The sequence below is a fragment of the Podarcis bocagei genome, assembly GCF_964188305.1.
Source record: "Podarcis bocagei genome assembly, chromosome: 1".
NCBI lineage: Eukaryota > Metazoa > Chordata > Lepidosauria > Squamata > Lacertidae > Podarcis > Podarcis bocagei.
The window spans coordinates 30,479,088-30,494,645 of NC_138125.1; the positions used below are offsets into that span (position 1 = coordinate 30,479,088).

The window sequence follows — 15,558 nt, forward strand, 5'->3', positions numbered from 1 at the left end:
TCGGAATCTCCTTTCTTGTAACTTGAAACCATTGGTTCAAGTCCTACCCTCTGGAGCAGGAAAAACCAAGCTTGCTCCTGACCCAGATCAGAAACATGATGGAGAGCAAAGGTTTAAAGCACCCTTATCTTCACTGTGTTGCAATACCATCTAGACCAGGCATGGACAAACTTGGCCCTACAGATGTTTTGGGACTACAATCCCCATCATCCCTGACCACTGGTCCTGTTAGCTAGGGATGGTGGGAGTTGTAGTCCCAAAACATCTGGAGGGCCATGTTTGGCCATGCCTGATCTAGACCAAAGGCCCGTCTGGCCCAGCATCCTGTTTCCAACAAGGCTGACTTGGGGAGGGCTGTAAGCAGGACATGTGGACAATGGCTCTCTCCTTCTGTTGTTCCCCTACTGAGAGGCATGTCAAGTGATCCTGGAGTAGATATATTGAAGGTCCTGGTTCAAAAGAGCAGGGAAAGCCATCAGGAATAAAACTGTTAGAATGAGCAGATGGTCAAAGCAAAGGACAGGAGCTAGACATGGAAAGCTTGAGTGGCCTAAAATACCTGGGGGAGGGAAATTCTAGAGAGTACCTGAAGTGGACAGGCATGATACAGGGCGTAACAGGGGATTCATCCTGGGTAGCCTAGCGTCCAGGCATAGGACCAAACTTCATGCAGTGCCAAATCCATTACTAAAAAAAACACATCATGGATTTTAGAGTTAGTAGTAGGCATGGATGCAATTTTCATTGTGACTGCCGCACTCAGGAAAGGGAGTGCCTCTCCAGCCAAAATTCTGATGAAAAGCAGCAGTAAGAGACTCTCCCCCCCCCCCAGCAAATAGCAGTGCAGGGGGCTATTTTTGTGAGAGTCATGGCTGAATCCTGGAGAGGGAAGGGCTGCTCCTTCCCTTCCTGCATGCTGCCATGCTGATTTAAATTGTCCCCACAACTATTATTATGACGCACCACTCTCTCATTTGGAAGTCCTCTGATCTTCATTGTGTGATGGTGCTCTGCAATTATTCAGTGATGAAGAAAATGCATTCTGCATACACTCAGGAGGCACTTACATATAGGGGGGTGAGTGTTCAGACCCCTGGGCTCTCACTTGTGGGGTGCCTCAGGGTTCTGTCCTCTCCCCCATGCTTTTCAACATTTATATGCAGCCGCTGGGAGAGATCATCAGGAGGTTTGGGCTGGGTGTTCATCAGTATGCGGATGATACCCAGCTCTACCTCTCTTTTAAATCAGAACCAGTGAAGGCGGTGAAGGTCCTGTGTGAGTGTCTGGAGGCGGTTTGAGGATGGATGGCGGCTAACAGATTGAGGTTGAATCCTGACAAGACAGAAGTATTGTTTTGGGGGGACAGGAGGCGGGCAGGTGTGGAGGATTCCCTGGTCCTGAATGGGGTAACTGTGCCCCTGAAGGACCAGGTGCGCAGCCTGGGAGTCATTTTGGACTCACAGCTGTCCATGGAGGCACAGGTCAAATCTGTGTCCAGGGCAGCTGTTTACCAGCTCCATCTGGTACGTAGGCTGAGAACCTATCTGCCTGCGGACTGTCTCGCCGGAGTGGTGCATGCTCTGGTTATCTCCCGCTTGGACTACTGCAATGCACTCTACGTGGGGCTACCTTTGAAGGTGACTCGGAAACTACAATTAATCCAGAATGCAGCAGCTAGACTGGTGACTGGGGGCGGCCGCCGAGACCATATAACACCGGTCTTGAAAGACCTACATTGGCTCCCAGTACGTTTCCGAGCACAATTCAAAGTGTTGGTGCTGACCTTTAAAGCCCTAAACGGCCTCGGTCCAGTATACCTGAAGGAGCGTCTCCACCCCCATCATTCTGCCCGGACGCTGAGGTCCAGCGCCGAGGGCCTTCTGGCGGTTCCCTCATTGCGAGAAGCAAAGCTACAGGGAACCAGGCAGAGGGCCTTCTCGGTAGTGGCGCCCGCCCTGTGGAACGCCCTTCCAGCAGATGTCAAAGAGATAAACAACTACCTGACATTCAGGAGACATCTTAAGGCAGCCCTGTTCAGGGAAGTTTTTAACGTGTAACATTTTACTGTATTTTTGGTTTTTATGGAAGCCGCCCAGAGTGGCTGGGGAGGCCCAGCCAGATGGGCGGGGTATAAATAATAATTATTAATTATTTATTATTATTTATTTTTATTATTATTATTATTATTATTATTATTATTATTATTATATAGAATAGGAATATATGAGAGCATTAAAAACTGATGCTAAGGCATAAGTAAACCAGGGCCCAAATTAAGCTCTGTTGATTTCCAAGCATCTTGTTCCAGATGGTGGTAGTGGGCAGCCAGCCATCATCCCACTTGCTTGTAGGTTACAGCAGCCTGAGAGCTATATATTCAACATGGGCAACCTTCCAGAAGCCACATGTCATTGATGGGTGGGACTGAAGTCAAGTGGGCAGGGGCCAGAGATACAACTCTTAACCCTGTGCAGTGGGCTACAGTCTCAGCCACACATTAAAAAAAGAACAACAGGTTTCTATGCTCATCTCTCTCCATCCTGGCAAGTGAGAAGCATTTCTGCCATTCAAGGGCACACCCCAGCCAAGCAAATGTATTTGAGAATGTCATGGAGCAAGGCTGATGAAGAGTAAGAACTTGGGAAGAGTCCCAGCCGCCATTCAGAGAGGCCTGGGTAGCTGCATTCAGCCCTCAAGGCAAGAGCTTCCTCATCTCCGAGTTACAAAGTAAGTTCATAAATCAACTGTTGCACAAAGCAAACTTCTAGTGAAGGAAGAGGTGGACTGCGTGTTTAACTAAAGTCTAGTTCCAGTGCATTGTCATAACTCAGTGGTGGGCAGACAGCAGACCAAGATCTGCTAGTCAATTTCCAATTGAGTGTTTACAATCAAAACATGTGACTCTATACTCCCAAAGTGGGGAACCTCTGATCTGTGGGCCCAATATGGCCTACCAGGCCATTTTTGGCACACTGCACCCACTTTCACCGCACTTGGCAACATATGGGATACCAGGCACAGAAAACAAAACCGAGACTTGGAATTTCAAGCAGCCACTAAAATGAGGAAGAACTGGGAGTGGACTGTCAAGCACACTCCCAATTCTTCCTTTCAATCATCAGCTTGAATTCAAGCCAGTGGTGCAAGAGATCTTTGTTCTGCATCTGCAACTTGACCCACACCCACAAAGGAAAAGTGTTACTGTGGGTCATCTGGTGTCACTGTGACATTAAGTGACAGGTGGGCCACCCTTCCCAGCTGTCAAAATAGCCCACAAGGGGTGTGGGAACTCAGGATCCTGTTTGCTTACTGGATATTGTTCCTCACCTCTGCTGAGTCTGACTACTGGTCCATTTAGCTTAGTCTCCTCTGAAGCGACTTGGAGTGTCTTTCCAGAGGTCTTTCCCAGTCCTACCTGAAGATTCCAGGAATAGAATCCGAAACAGTTTGCATGCAAAGGATGTGCTCCACCACTGAGGATTTTGGCAAAACAGACTGAACTACGTAGAATTAATAAGGTACTTCTTACATTCTTAAGGAAGAGTACATACTCAGAAACACTCAATAGAAAATTGTGTATGCCTTCGCTGTTAAAGGGATCCTAAATACGAGCTCTCGCTTTGCCATTTTAAACAACTGTATGTCTTCAAGGAGACCAGTAAAAGTAGGTAGACCACACAAAACTGAAGTCAGCTCACCTCTGTCAACTGCAAGCACCACTGCAAGTCAAAAACAGCACACAACTGAGGGGAGCACTCACTCCACTATTTTTTTTAAGGATTTCTCAAGTTGGTTGGAAATCTAGGGCAGCCAAGAGGACTCTTGCACTTCAGCTCTGAGCTGCAAATCCCTCTGCTTTTTGTTGAATACCTGGTTGCTCCTTCCCCCAGTACTGCTAATACACATCAATCCTAATTCACAACAGCCCCCTGCTGTTCCAATTCATTCACCTCCCCTGAGCAGAGATTGCAATTCAAGGCAAACTGTGAAATGCCTTGTGATGGGGACAAAAAGGCTCTCTAGGGACAAGCTAAGGTCAGCAAACTTACTTTGTTTGGAACCTCTGATCCACTTCATCCTGGGTCTCCTGAGGTGACAAGAGCATGCACTAACCAAATGAGCCTTTAACAGATTTGTCTGAAGGAGTGAATAAAGAAATTTACTTTGACAGCTATAATGGAACAAGTTCTGTAAACAAAACACAGCAGGAGAAAGTGGGGGGGGGAGGAGGGAGGAAAGAGACCTCAGCATTTTTTCCATTATTATTTTTTGAGAAGTGCTCTGTCTGCTTTAAGGACAAGTATTCTGATAACAGTGTAGCAAAGTGTTCAAAAGACTTCCTTTACACTATCGCAGTAATCCTTACAATGGCTGTTTAAGGCAGAAGTGTATTATCTCCATAAGGTGCTGGGGCCAAGCAAAGGGAACTTGTCAAAACGGCCACTCAGAGTTTATGTCTAAGGCAAGATTTGAGTTGGGAACTTCCCCATTTCTGCAGCAGTCTTCACATGTTGCTCAACAAGGAGGGCACTAGCACATCAAAGGAAGAATGGAGCTGAACTGTTGGGTCCCACTCAAAATGTCACTTGACTGAGTTACCCCCTTCCCCCCCCCCATATATCTGAAAAGTAACAAGTAACTGAGATACATGAGTAGAATGAGGGCTCTGTTCCTCTGCTTATGTGTGACAGCACACATCGAGGGGTTAAATCTTACAAACTACAGTACATAGTCTTTCCAGGAGCAAAGCACAGAACAAACACCACATAGAAGGCACTTTAAATTCATCCCTGGAGCAGCTCTGTTCCTGTGTGGAAACTTAATTCGTGTGTGGTTGTTGCTTACCATTTAAGCTGAAGAAGACTCTCCCCACTTACACCAACTTTTTGGAAAAGGAATAACTCCTACTGACATTCTTCTGTGAGCAAAATGCTTCAGAATCCTTTGCCTAGCTTATCTTCTGTTCCTATATGTTATCCATAATATTTTCTCCACCACCACGAGAGGTGAAGCTGGTGGTAATGTGTGAGAAGGGGTCTTCACAGCAGCATTGAGAGCATGGAATGCCCTGCCCAGGGAGATCCTGCACTGGGTACTTTTAAATTCCACTTGAACATCTTTTTTTATTTCAGTTGGCCTATGTTGGATGGAAAACCTCTGGCCCCTAACGGGTTGTTGGATTACAACTCTCAGAAGCCCTACCTGGGCTTAGCCAATGGTCAGGGATGCAAGGAGCTGACCTACAACAAAAATCTGAACAGGCACAGGATCCCCATCCCTGTTTATGTGATTTTTCTCTCTTCTCTTTGGATTGCTTTGCTGCTGTGCTGGTTATAATTTCCCATTCTTATTGCTAACCACTGTTTTTAATCGCTTGGTTGCAAACTGCTCTGAGCTGGAAAAGCAGCACAAAAGTATTACAAATTTTAAATATATCTCATTTATTTATTTACAACAAATATCCCACCATTCCACCAATGCTCAAAGTAACTAACTGGGATTGTAATGCAGCAAAATAAAGCACAATGGAATAATAAAAAGTAGTCTTTAAAGATGGGAAACTGATGAAGAAGAGATGACATCTGCCCTTAGGTTAAACAAAGGTGCCAAGAACTGAGCAGGGTTTGTTTTCAAGCTCTCTCCTGCCCAAATCTCACTCCACCCAATAGGTAAGATGATTTAAAACAAAAAACATGTAGTTTTCTGTATCAAAAGCAACAACACTTTTGCATTTATAAAATGTTATATGTTCCCGGTGAGACTAATACAGGCTTCCTCAACCTCAGCCCTCCAGATGTTCCGAGACTACAATTCCCATCATCCCTGAGCACTGGGTCCTGCTAGCTAGGGATCATGGGAGTTGTAGGCCAAGAACATCTGGAGGACTGAGGTTGAAGCTGGGCAACTCAGGCTTCTGGGATTACCTTTTTTACCACCTTCTTTTTTTAAAAAAAAAAGTAAAACCTTGGGTTCCACCATACTATGGCTGTAAACCGCTTTGATATTTTAAAATAAAATTGTAGTGTATACAAATATTTTGTAATAAATAAATCAAAATAAATACCAACTATACTCAGCAGCAACAACCGAAGCCCATTTCACAACCAGCCTTAAGAATGCATGCAAACCCCACACACCACTAAATATATGTTTGTTCCATCATGAAAGACATTTCAGCATTACAAAGTACTGAACACACTGGGCTGCATTAAACTTATAGAGCCATTGGAATTAATGAACAGCACTATGTTAGCTTGAACCTGTTTTATATTACATACATATGCTGTTTCTGCATTTATCAGCCACACATTCCAAGCAAAGGTGGTTGCTCTTAAATGTTAATGTGGGGGGGGGGACATATTTAGCTTTTGCCTCTATGTTGCAGCAACATAGTACACACCATGCAGCCTGCTTACTTTTGCTCCCTGTTCTCTGTGCCTTTGTTCCCCACGGTGCAATACTCTTCCATTTCTTGTAAGAGACAAAGCACAGAGGACAAAGTCATTGGCTCTTGACTGTCACTGAAGCACCACTCAAGCATTCTTAGCTATTAATTCTTCCCCTCAGCCTACTGCTTCAGTGTACCTATTTTACAGGAGGAGAAAGAAAGGCAAAGTGAACAAAGGCACGTGCAGTCAATGAGGAAACAGCAGATCCCAAGTGTTTCCATTTGGAATCTCCAGCTCTACACATTCAATCATACAATTACATTAGCTTTAGTCTTTCAACGATCAGTAAAAGTGACTAATGCCTTTGTTTAAACACTAATTCAGGGCCTGACCTTTGAGTCAAACTGTTCTGGAAGAAAGATATCATGGAGGCAAATGAGATTTTACCGGCCTAACAAAGGTAGAATATTTGCAGTTTTCTGAAACAACAAGTACACAATTCTGTGTTTCAAGAGACGCTAGAACAAAGCCTTGGAAGAGATGGTAGAGAATTTTCCTTGGTCTGCATCTTTAAGTGAACCAATCAAATTTGCACCTTTCAATTAACACAAAGATTGCAATGTCATTATTCCTCATATTCCACTTCTCCAAATTTTGCAACACAGCTCTCAGCTCAAAATGTGTGTGTGTGTGTGCGTTTAAGATAAAATATATTTAGAAATGTGTATGAGATTAAAATGCTAATTTAAACAAGAGGTGGGGTTAAAAAATGCAGATTAATGCAGAAACCAGATGGAACAGATTTATGAATAAACGTATGCGAAAGTGATATTGACTGGAAAGCTACAGCCAAATCCAAGGAAATGTGGGTTCTTTAAAAAAAAGCAGCAAGAACAAGCCCAAATCTGAAACCCAGGTTGCCCAGCCCCAGGCGCACAGGAGGGCGGAGCCAGCCGGCCGCCTCAGCGTCTCACTGGCTCAGTCGCCCCCAAACTCGCAGTGTAGAGCCACCCACAGTAGAAGAGCCCACAGGCTCTTCCCCAGACTCAGGCCCTGGACTCTCGGCCTGGCGCCCCTGAGAGCCCAACGCCCAGGTGCCCCAGACCCCTAGTGCCTATGGGTAAGATGGCCCTGTTTGTTTTTTGCAGTCTTCAGAGTAGTAGAGTACTGGACCATTTAAACAAGATTTTAGCTGCAGTTCATTCATTTTCAGCTTTGTATTGCTGTTATTTAAAAAGTACACCTAGATATTCCTTTGTGGTGCCTATAACCTAAGTTTAAGGTGCCATTTAGCTCTTAGTTTTCACATACCAGTTTCTATTTATTTTTATTTAATTAATTAATTTATATACCGCCCTATACCTGGAGGTCTCATGGGGTTCACAGAAAAAAGTTTCTAACACTGCCACAAGTAACTGTTGTAAATTTAAAACCAGTAGATGCTTTCAGTCTCTTCCTCATAGTGCACAAAATAAGGAGAGGAAATTTGCACAAACCCAAAGCTCAGCACATCTCATTTACATAACAAATCACAATTTCCCCTTTACTTCTGAATCAGGCTATGGTCACTTTCGATGAGCCTCACAGAATGTTATGTACACTAACTCAGGAACCGTACATGATTATGAACATATGTTCTCAATACTGCACCGAGACTAATCTTTGCACCCACTTTTAAAAATGCATCTTTAATCACCTAAATACGTAGAAACACACACGCTCTCAAAACTGGAAACCTACTTACACAAAATGCAAATTGTCATTAGCTAATCTAGTTCAAAAGGGACGTGGGTGGCACTGTGGGTTAAACCACAGAGCCTAAGGCTTGCCGATCAGAAGGTCGGCGGTTTGAATCCCTGTGACGGGGTGAGCTCCCATTGCTCTGTCCCAGCTCCTGCCAACCTAGAAGTTCAAAAGCATGTCAAAGTGCAAGCAGATAAATAGGTACCGCTCCGGCGGGAAGGTAAATGGCGTTTCTCTGGTTTGCCAGAAGCAGCTTAGTCATGCTGGCCACATGACCTGGAAGCTGTCTGCAGACAAATGTCGGCTCCCTTGGCCAGTAAAGCGAGATGAGTGCCGCAACCCCAGAGTTGTCCGGGACTGGACCTAATGGTCAGGGGTCCCTTTACCTTTAATCAAGTTCAATTTGCCACCAACAATTTTATTCTCGAATTCAACAGAAGGGAGATCAGGTTGAATTTTTGGTGGTTTTTTTGTTTTTTTTAAAAAAGCCCAACAAAAGCAGCAACAAACCTCTATTTCAGCTGCATTATTTTTCTATCACATTATCTCACACACAACACTCAAAACAACTAAAATTGAAAAAGTAGAGGAAAATTGTCTTCCTTTTAGTTTGTTTACTCAGTATGTTTGACAGTACTTTGTATACAGCCAGATGCACGATTTCCTTGGTAAAGCACATCAGTCAGGATTACCCTTTTATTTGCAAGAAGGGAAATATTTAATACTTAGGAAAGTATAATTGCAAAAGAAAAACTGTCGAGGAAGGTAGGAATCAAGGGTGGAAACTTACATCTTTGTGATTGACTAGAAAAAACAGAATAGCATCCTTAACAAAATGTGTACTGAGAATTATATTTATCCACAAAAGAAAAAGACCCTACTACAGGCATGGTCTTAGTTTATATTACTCATGAAAATCACCATCATTTACCATGCATAGGGATGAGTAAAGTTACAGAGAACTATAAGGAAAGAATTAAACAAAGGTCTGAACAATTTATTTAATACCAGTACCGGTTCCTAGTCTTGAGCCAGCTGATCGTCTCATCCTAATCCAAAGCCTCAAAACGAAAATACAGTAACTTTCCACAGCAACCCAAGGGCTTTCTTTCAGCAGTACCAAAATCCAGCTCAACAAGTGGAAAACCTGATGCATTCTTAGAAGCCCACCACTCTGTGCACTGTACCACAACCTATAAAAGCCAGAGGATGCACAGAGCTTCATGCGGGCAGCGACAGCTCTCCAAGGAAGCCCAAAAATAGCAGAGAAAGATGCTTCACATGTTAAGGGAGAAATTGATGGGAAGCACAAGAAGCAGATTCCAAAAAGTGATGAAACAAGATGGATAGAATCCAGCACACGATGAGCTGTCTCTTTGCAGACTGGTCAGTTGCCTCCACGTCACCCTTTGTGAAAATCTCCCTCCTCTACGCGCAGCGGCGATAACTCAGCCCTTTGAAAAAGGTGTGGGAGTGATGCAGGGTTTGGACAGAAAGAGATGGCAGGGAAAGATGAAGGGGGGGGGCCTCATATGGGCAGTCTACGGCTGGAAGCTTTGAAAGCCCAAGGTTTCTGCAAATGCCTCTGCTAAAAGCAGAGGCAGGCTCCTGGATCGATTATGCATGCACACCACTGAAAACACCAGCCGCTTAAGTGCCAGAGCCCTGCTGGATAATTTATAGGCCAGTGTTAGTATTCACAGAGTGGTGGGCAGAGTTCAGAGGAACAAGGTAGAGAATAGAAGTTTAAGACAACTTTCATATATCACTTATCAGCCATTCACTGCAAATTTCTGGGCTTGTTTCACAGACGTAAGCAAGGGGCAAAAGCCCAATCAGGGTCTGGGTGGGTACCAGCAGCCGCTCCAGAATAAATGAAGGGCATTGATCTGCATCTTTGAAATATGATTAGATAAAAGCTGCCTTAATTTTGAAATCAGGTCACCTAGTATTATCTTTGACGAGCAGCAGCTATTGGGGTATGGGACATTCAACAGTTGCCTTCATTCCCTGTAGCGCTTTTCACATGTTCATTTGAATAGGTAGACAAGGGGGATCAGGATTCCACTTGTTTAGGATCACTGGTTGTGAGCTAGTTCATGTGCAGCAGTAGGTGAGGAAGACCCCTCCACCAAATCTGTACACAGCGTGGGACCAGAGGCCACAAGCAGGTAAAATGCTACTCCCTTCTGTTCAGAGTAATCTGTGGAAAGTGCTTGTGCATTGTCTCCACACACTGTAAGCTACTGTGCACTAATGTCTTAGGTACAACTCAGAGTAGTAAAAACCCTACTGCAGGCCTGTATTCACAGTCCCACCAAGAATCTGCTGTTATTGACACCTGTGTGGAGCCTGAACACAGCGGTCAACGTTCAACCATCCAACATAAACAACACAGTCTAGTGACACTTTTCAGACTGAAATGCCTTGTTGAAATACCTTGCAACTTGCATAAGCAACTTAATGCAATTCCTCCTGTCCTGATCTGTGATTATTAAGAGTGCTGCTTTAAAAGCATTGTTATCCTACCACCACCCAAAAAATCACCAGGTGTTCTCAGATATTTCCTCCTTATTTATAATTGACATTTTATCAGAGTTTTCCAAAGCAGAGTTACAGAAATCTTTATGAAAAGAAAGCTCCTGTTATTGAGGAAAATGTTGCTAACTTCTGCGGAAGTCTAAAACCTCGCTTAAACTTCAAGCTATGCTGTATTTGCAACTGTGTTCATTCCAGGAGGTGATAAAAATGGAACAACTGGTCCTACCAGAGGCTGTCTGTGGTTTTGCATCTGTTACAATTAGTATTTTTCCTGATAATACCAAAGTCCCAAAGCCTTTTTAACCATACTGCTACACCCAGTGTGCCAACATAAACATTCTTGCTGCTGCCAATAAGTACCAAATAAATTTTTGCATTTTTTTTGGGGGGGGGGGTTAACCAGTAACTGAGTACTCCTTAACAAGACTGCAGGCCCAGGCTGCATATTCCCCCACCCCACCCCCGCTCAGGTGAGCTACCAATAAAGGAGACCACACAGTTGAACGGGATCAAATCAGGCCACAACTTTATTGACAAAAGATGAAATGGTTTGGCATAGACATTGGGTAAACATTTATTTCCGGGCTGCCTACCAGAAATGACATCAGGGTCAACCCGGCAGCAGGGATTCCTATGACTTACATCAAATAGGGGGATCCCTGAAGGGATCCCCGCCTCTAGGAGTGCTGATGCCCAAGCCCCCTGTCTGGGCAAATGGACAGAAGCAACTCCATCATGGATCCCTTTAACGAGATACCCTATTTCTGGAGGGGAAAGCAAGGGTACACCCCCTTCCAACCAAGGCTAAGCTCACCCAATGCCAAAACCACCAAAGTTGTGATGATTGCTATGGGGTAGGCAAAACCTCCAGGTCATAGCCAATTCGCTTGGTAGGCAAATTCCTACCTGGCCTCACTAGTATGGCGACCACCGCAGCCATAGAAAGGTCAATTCAATGAGTACAGTCATACCTCGGGTTGAATGTGCTTCAGGTTGAGCGCTTTCAGGTTGCGCTCTGTGGCAACCCGGAAGTAACGGAGCACGTTACTTCCAGGTTTCGCCAATCGTGCATGCACAGACACTCAAAATGATGTCACGCGGATGCGCGGAAGCGACAAAACGCAACCAGCAGGCGTGCCGTCGTGCCTTATGTTCCATTCAAGATGTGAACAGGGCTCCAGAACAGATCCCGTTCGCATCCCGAGGTACCACTGTAAATGCAAAATTACCAGAGTGGATGAGTTGATTCAACAAAGAAGAGCTGGGCGTCGTGGGCTGGCATGGGCTGTTTTAAATTCCCCGGGAGCAGACATGAGGGCAGGGGTGGAGGAAAGGGGTGCGATGGGGGTGGACCGCCCTGGGTGTCACCACTGAGGGGGAGCGACAAAACGCCAGGCAGCACTCACAGCCCAAACCACATCTCTCTTCTGGAGGTGACACGGTGGCTTGGGCGCCTGCAGGCTCCACGCTGCCCCTAACGGTTCACCCGCCGACGCCACCCCCCTCAGCTGTAGGGCGGCTGAGTGGGAAGAGGCAGGCAGACTCCTCGGAGGCCCCACAAAGTGTCCTGCCCCAGCTCACCCCGCCCCTGGGTGCAGGGCATGTGTGATGCCCCAGGTGCCCAATCAGCTTGCTCCATCGCTGCTGAGGGAAGCCTGATTGCTTCCTTAAGCCCGCCCCTGGAGAGCTCAGCCCTCTGGGCCAGCCTGCCATTGGCCAATTTGGCAGGCTGATGCAGAGCAGGATTTCAAGCCGGAAGCACAAGCCAAAGCTCACGTTCCAGCAGGGATCAGACCCTGACGCCCAGCCCTGCATCGCCAGCGGGAACGGAGGTGCTGGGCATCCCGCAAAGCCACCACACCCCTAAAAGGGGGTAAGCGGATTTACCTGAAATCCCAGAATCAATCTCTACAAAACTACTTCATTTGGAGATAATTCCATATGCAAACACAGCATCTCCTGCTCACTGAAACAACTCTGCCTATTCCCCTGTGCTGCCCCTTACGCCTGGAACTTTTGCTGTTGTTGACTGAACTCACTAGTTGCTTTTTTAAAAAACACAAAACTAACTCAAGATTACTTACAAAATAGTAGCAGATAAATTAAAAGGCACAATCAACCAAAGATGGCAACAGGCACACATGATAGTTCATTGCCATGATGGATAAACCACACACACTATCTTCTCCAAGTTTCTTGGCTGCATCCTTGTCCTAATCAAGATAAGCTTCAAAATTGTCTCATCCCTTAGATTTAGAGAAAAGACTAGATCTCATGCAGAAGTACATATTTTCTAGTCACTCCATTTAGAAATCAGAATTATTTCATGTGTGGAGTAGAAATTCGCTTCTTAGTTAATCATCTGGCTTTTTTGACAATTTAGGACTCAAACCAGTTATCCAATAAGAAAGGCAACAGCATGTCCATGAATGACTTGTTTGAGCCAGTGTACCAAAATAAGGTACATGAACACCCTTGGTCCCTGCAGCTATTTATTTTTATTTTTATTATTTTTATTATTACCACCCCCACCCCCATACACACTCTGGGTGGCTTCCAGCGCATATAAAAGCATAATAAAACATCTAACATTAGCAACTTCCCGATACAAGGCTGCCTTCAGAAGTCTTCTAAAAGTTGTGTAGTTCTTTATCTCCTTGGCATCCGACAGTTAAAACACATGAGCACGCTTCACATATAAAATTAGTACTTGTTAGAACTACATTCAGGCTTGCTTCTTCCTTCACACATGCCTCCTTTTTTTTTTAGGTGCTTCCCCAAACCCCGCATACCTTCCTATCTGAGTACTTTTCCCCTGGCACAGGAGAAGGCAAACTCCAGGGCTTTTCCTGCTCTTTCAAGCAACAGAAACAGAACCCGTAAAAAGGCAGCTCCTTTCCTGCTTTCTTTCTCTCCTGAACATGAGAGGCACAGAGCAACAGATCTGGAACGTAAAGCATTATTAATAGCCACTGTCCTGCCATGATGAGTCACCTCACCACATAAAAAATAGCAGAATCACAAGCAGGTTTTTTGTGTGTTTTTTTAAAAAGCCCTTTCCCAACAATCGTAGACCAACAAGGTAATTTATTGGCAGCATTAGAAGTGAAATACCAATCAATTGCACTAATATTGAAAGCACGCTATGGTATATCATTGCCTAGCAAGGGAGGCAGAAGTACTTGCGGAATCCAACACAGTGATTCAAAACTCATTCCATCCTTCTGGGAATAATAAGATCCCTTAGATAGCTATTAGAGACATTCTTTTAGTCACCTAGCCATAAATATCCCATAAGCAAGAAGTGCTGCGGCGAATGCAGAAATCCGGTCACTGTGCCATCGTAGAAAATTACCCCCCCCCCCTTCTAAAAGCAGATCGGTTCTATGGGAAATTTCCAAATGGGCGGGAGAAAAGGAGTCCCACGGTTTCAAAGTCACAGGCATACATACCTGCTCAGATTTCCCTGTACCTTGTCATGTTCTAGGACAAGGATGGGGAATATATTTCAGCTAGATGGCCACATTCCCTCCTTGGGGAGCTACCTAGAGGCCCCCCCCCAGAGGCAAAAGTGGGCAGAGCAACTACAGTGGTACCTTGGGTTAAGAACTTAATTTGTTCCGGAGGTCCGTTCTTAACCTGAAACTGTTCTCAACCTGACGTACCACTTTAGCGAATGGGGCCTCCCGCTGCCACTGCCGCCGCTGCCATGCGATTTCTGTTCTCATCCTGAAGCAAAGTACTTAACCCGGGGTACTATTTCTGGGTTAGCGAAGTCTGTAACCTGAAGCGTCTGTAACCTGAGGTACCACTGTAATGTGAATTGTACCTTTATAGAGTCAAGGTGGTTTATTTACACTTGGACATCCTTCTCTATTGTTCATCCAGGCAAGCAAGAAGAATCATTAAAGTTAAAGGACACATTCCAACCAGGCAAAAATGCACAAAGATGATCTGGTGCAAGTGTGTGGCCTGAGCAAAGTTCATAGAGCTATATTTAGGGCCTGCGGGGCCTTGTTTACCATTAAAACTGAGTGACAATGCAAATTGTATGCATGTTTTGTCCAAAGAAGGCCCCTGAGTCCCATGGGAAGAGGGATTGACACTCTGAGAATTGCAGCTCTGGGAGGGGAACAGGGGTCTCCAAACAACTCTCAGCACATTTAACAAATTACAGTTCCCAGGATTATTCGGGGAAATCGATGACTGTTTAAAAGTAGTATGATACTGCTTTAAATGTATAGTGCTTTAAATGTATAGTGCAGATGAGGCCTAGGATTGTGGCGACTGTTGTATGTGCAACTATGCTGGGAGGGAGGGAGGGGAGGAAGGAGAGGTTAAAGTACCAGTAAATAACCTGCCTATAGTATTTGATTTTTTAAAAATTACAATTTCAGCCAATTGCCCACCTGAACAGGAAAGCTTGTTTCAAAAATTGATGCTGACAGAAGGTGAAATTACTCAGCACATAAGTAGTTGTTGGCATCCGTCTCTCTTGGGAGACAATGGAGGAGTGTGCCTTGTTGTAGCTGTACAGACAGATGCAGGAAATACATGTTTTGTTGCAGCTGGGGCAGATAAAGGCGTCCGGTTGTGATGCTGCAGATGCACCATGGGGTTTCTTTTCTCAACACTCCTCCCAGTGGCCATTCCTTCTCTGGTCACGGCTATGGATGCACAACCTGAATGACTGTCTCCAGCCACTGTGGTCATCTACAAGGGATCCCCACATAGCAGGGCTGATGTTGCCAGCCTTCGAGCCACATTTGCAGACATCTTTGTAATTCAGTTGGTCTGCCAACGGGCCTAGTGCCTGAAGAAACCTGCCCGTAGAGCACGTCCTTGGAGATCCTGCCCTCTTCCATTCTGTAGACATGACCAAGCC

The 15,558-nt window shown here is 45.1% G+C and overlaps 1 protein-coding gene across 26 annotated transcripts in view; it reads right to left on the reverse strand.

Annotated features, from left to right (window-relative positions):
* NRXN3 (neurexin 3) overlaps window positions 1-15,558 on the reverse strand; it is a 1,270,857-nt gene that overhangs the window by 1,234,024 nt on the left and 21,275 nt on the right. Inside the window, exon 1 of one of the 26 annotated variants that reach the window (XM_081172125.1) lies at window positions 9,147-9,166. The exons of the other annotated variants lie outside the window; for them this stretch is intronic. The gene's annotated coding sequence lies outside the window, so the exon portion shown is untranslated. Of the gene's footprint in view, window positions 1-9,146; window positions 9,167-15,558 lie in introns of those variants that run through there. 26 annotated transcript variants of the gene reach the window in all.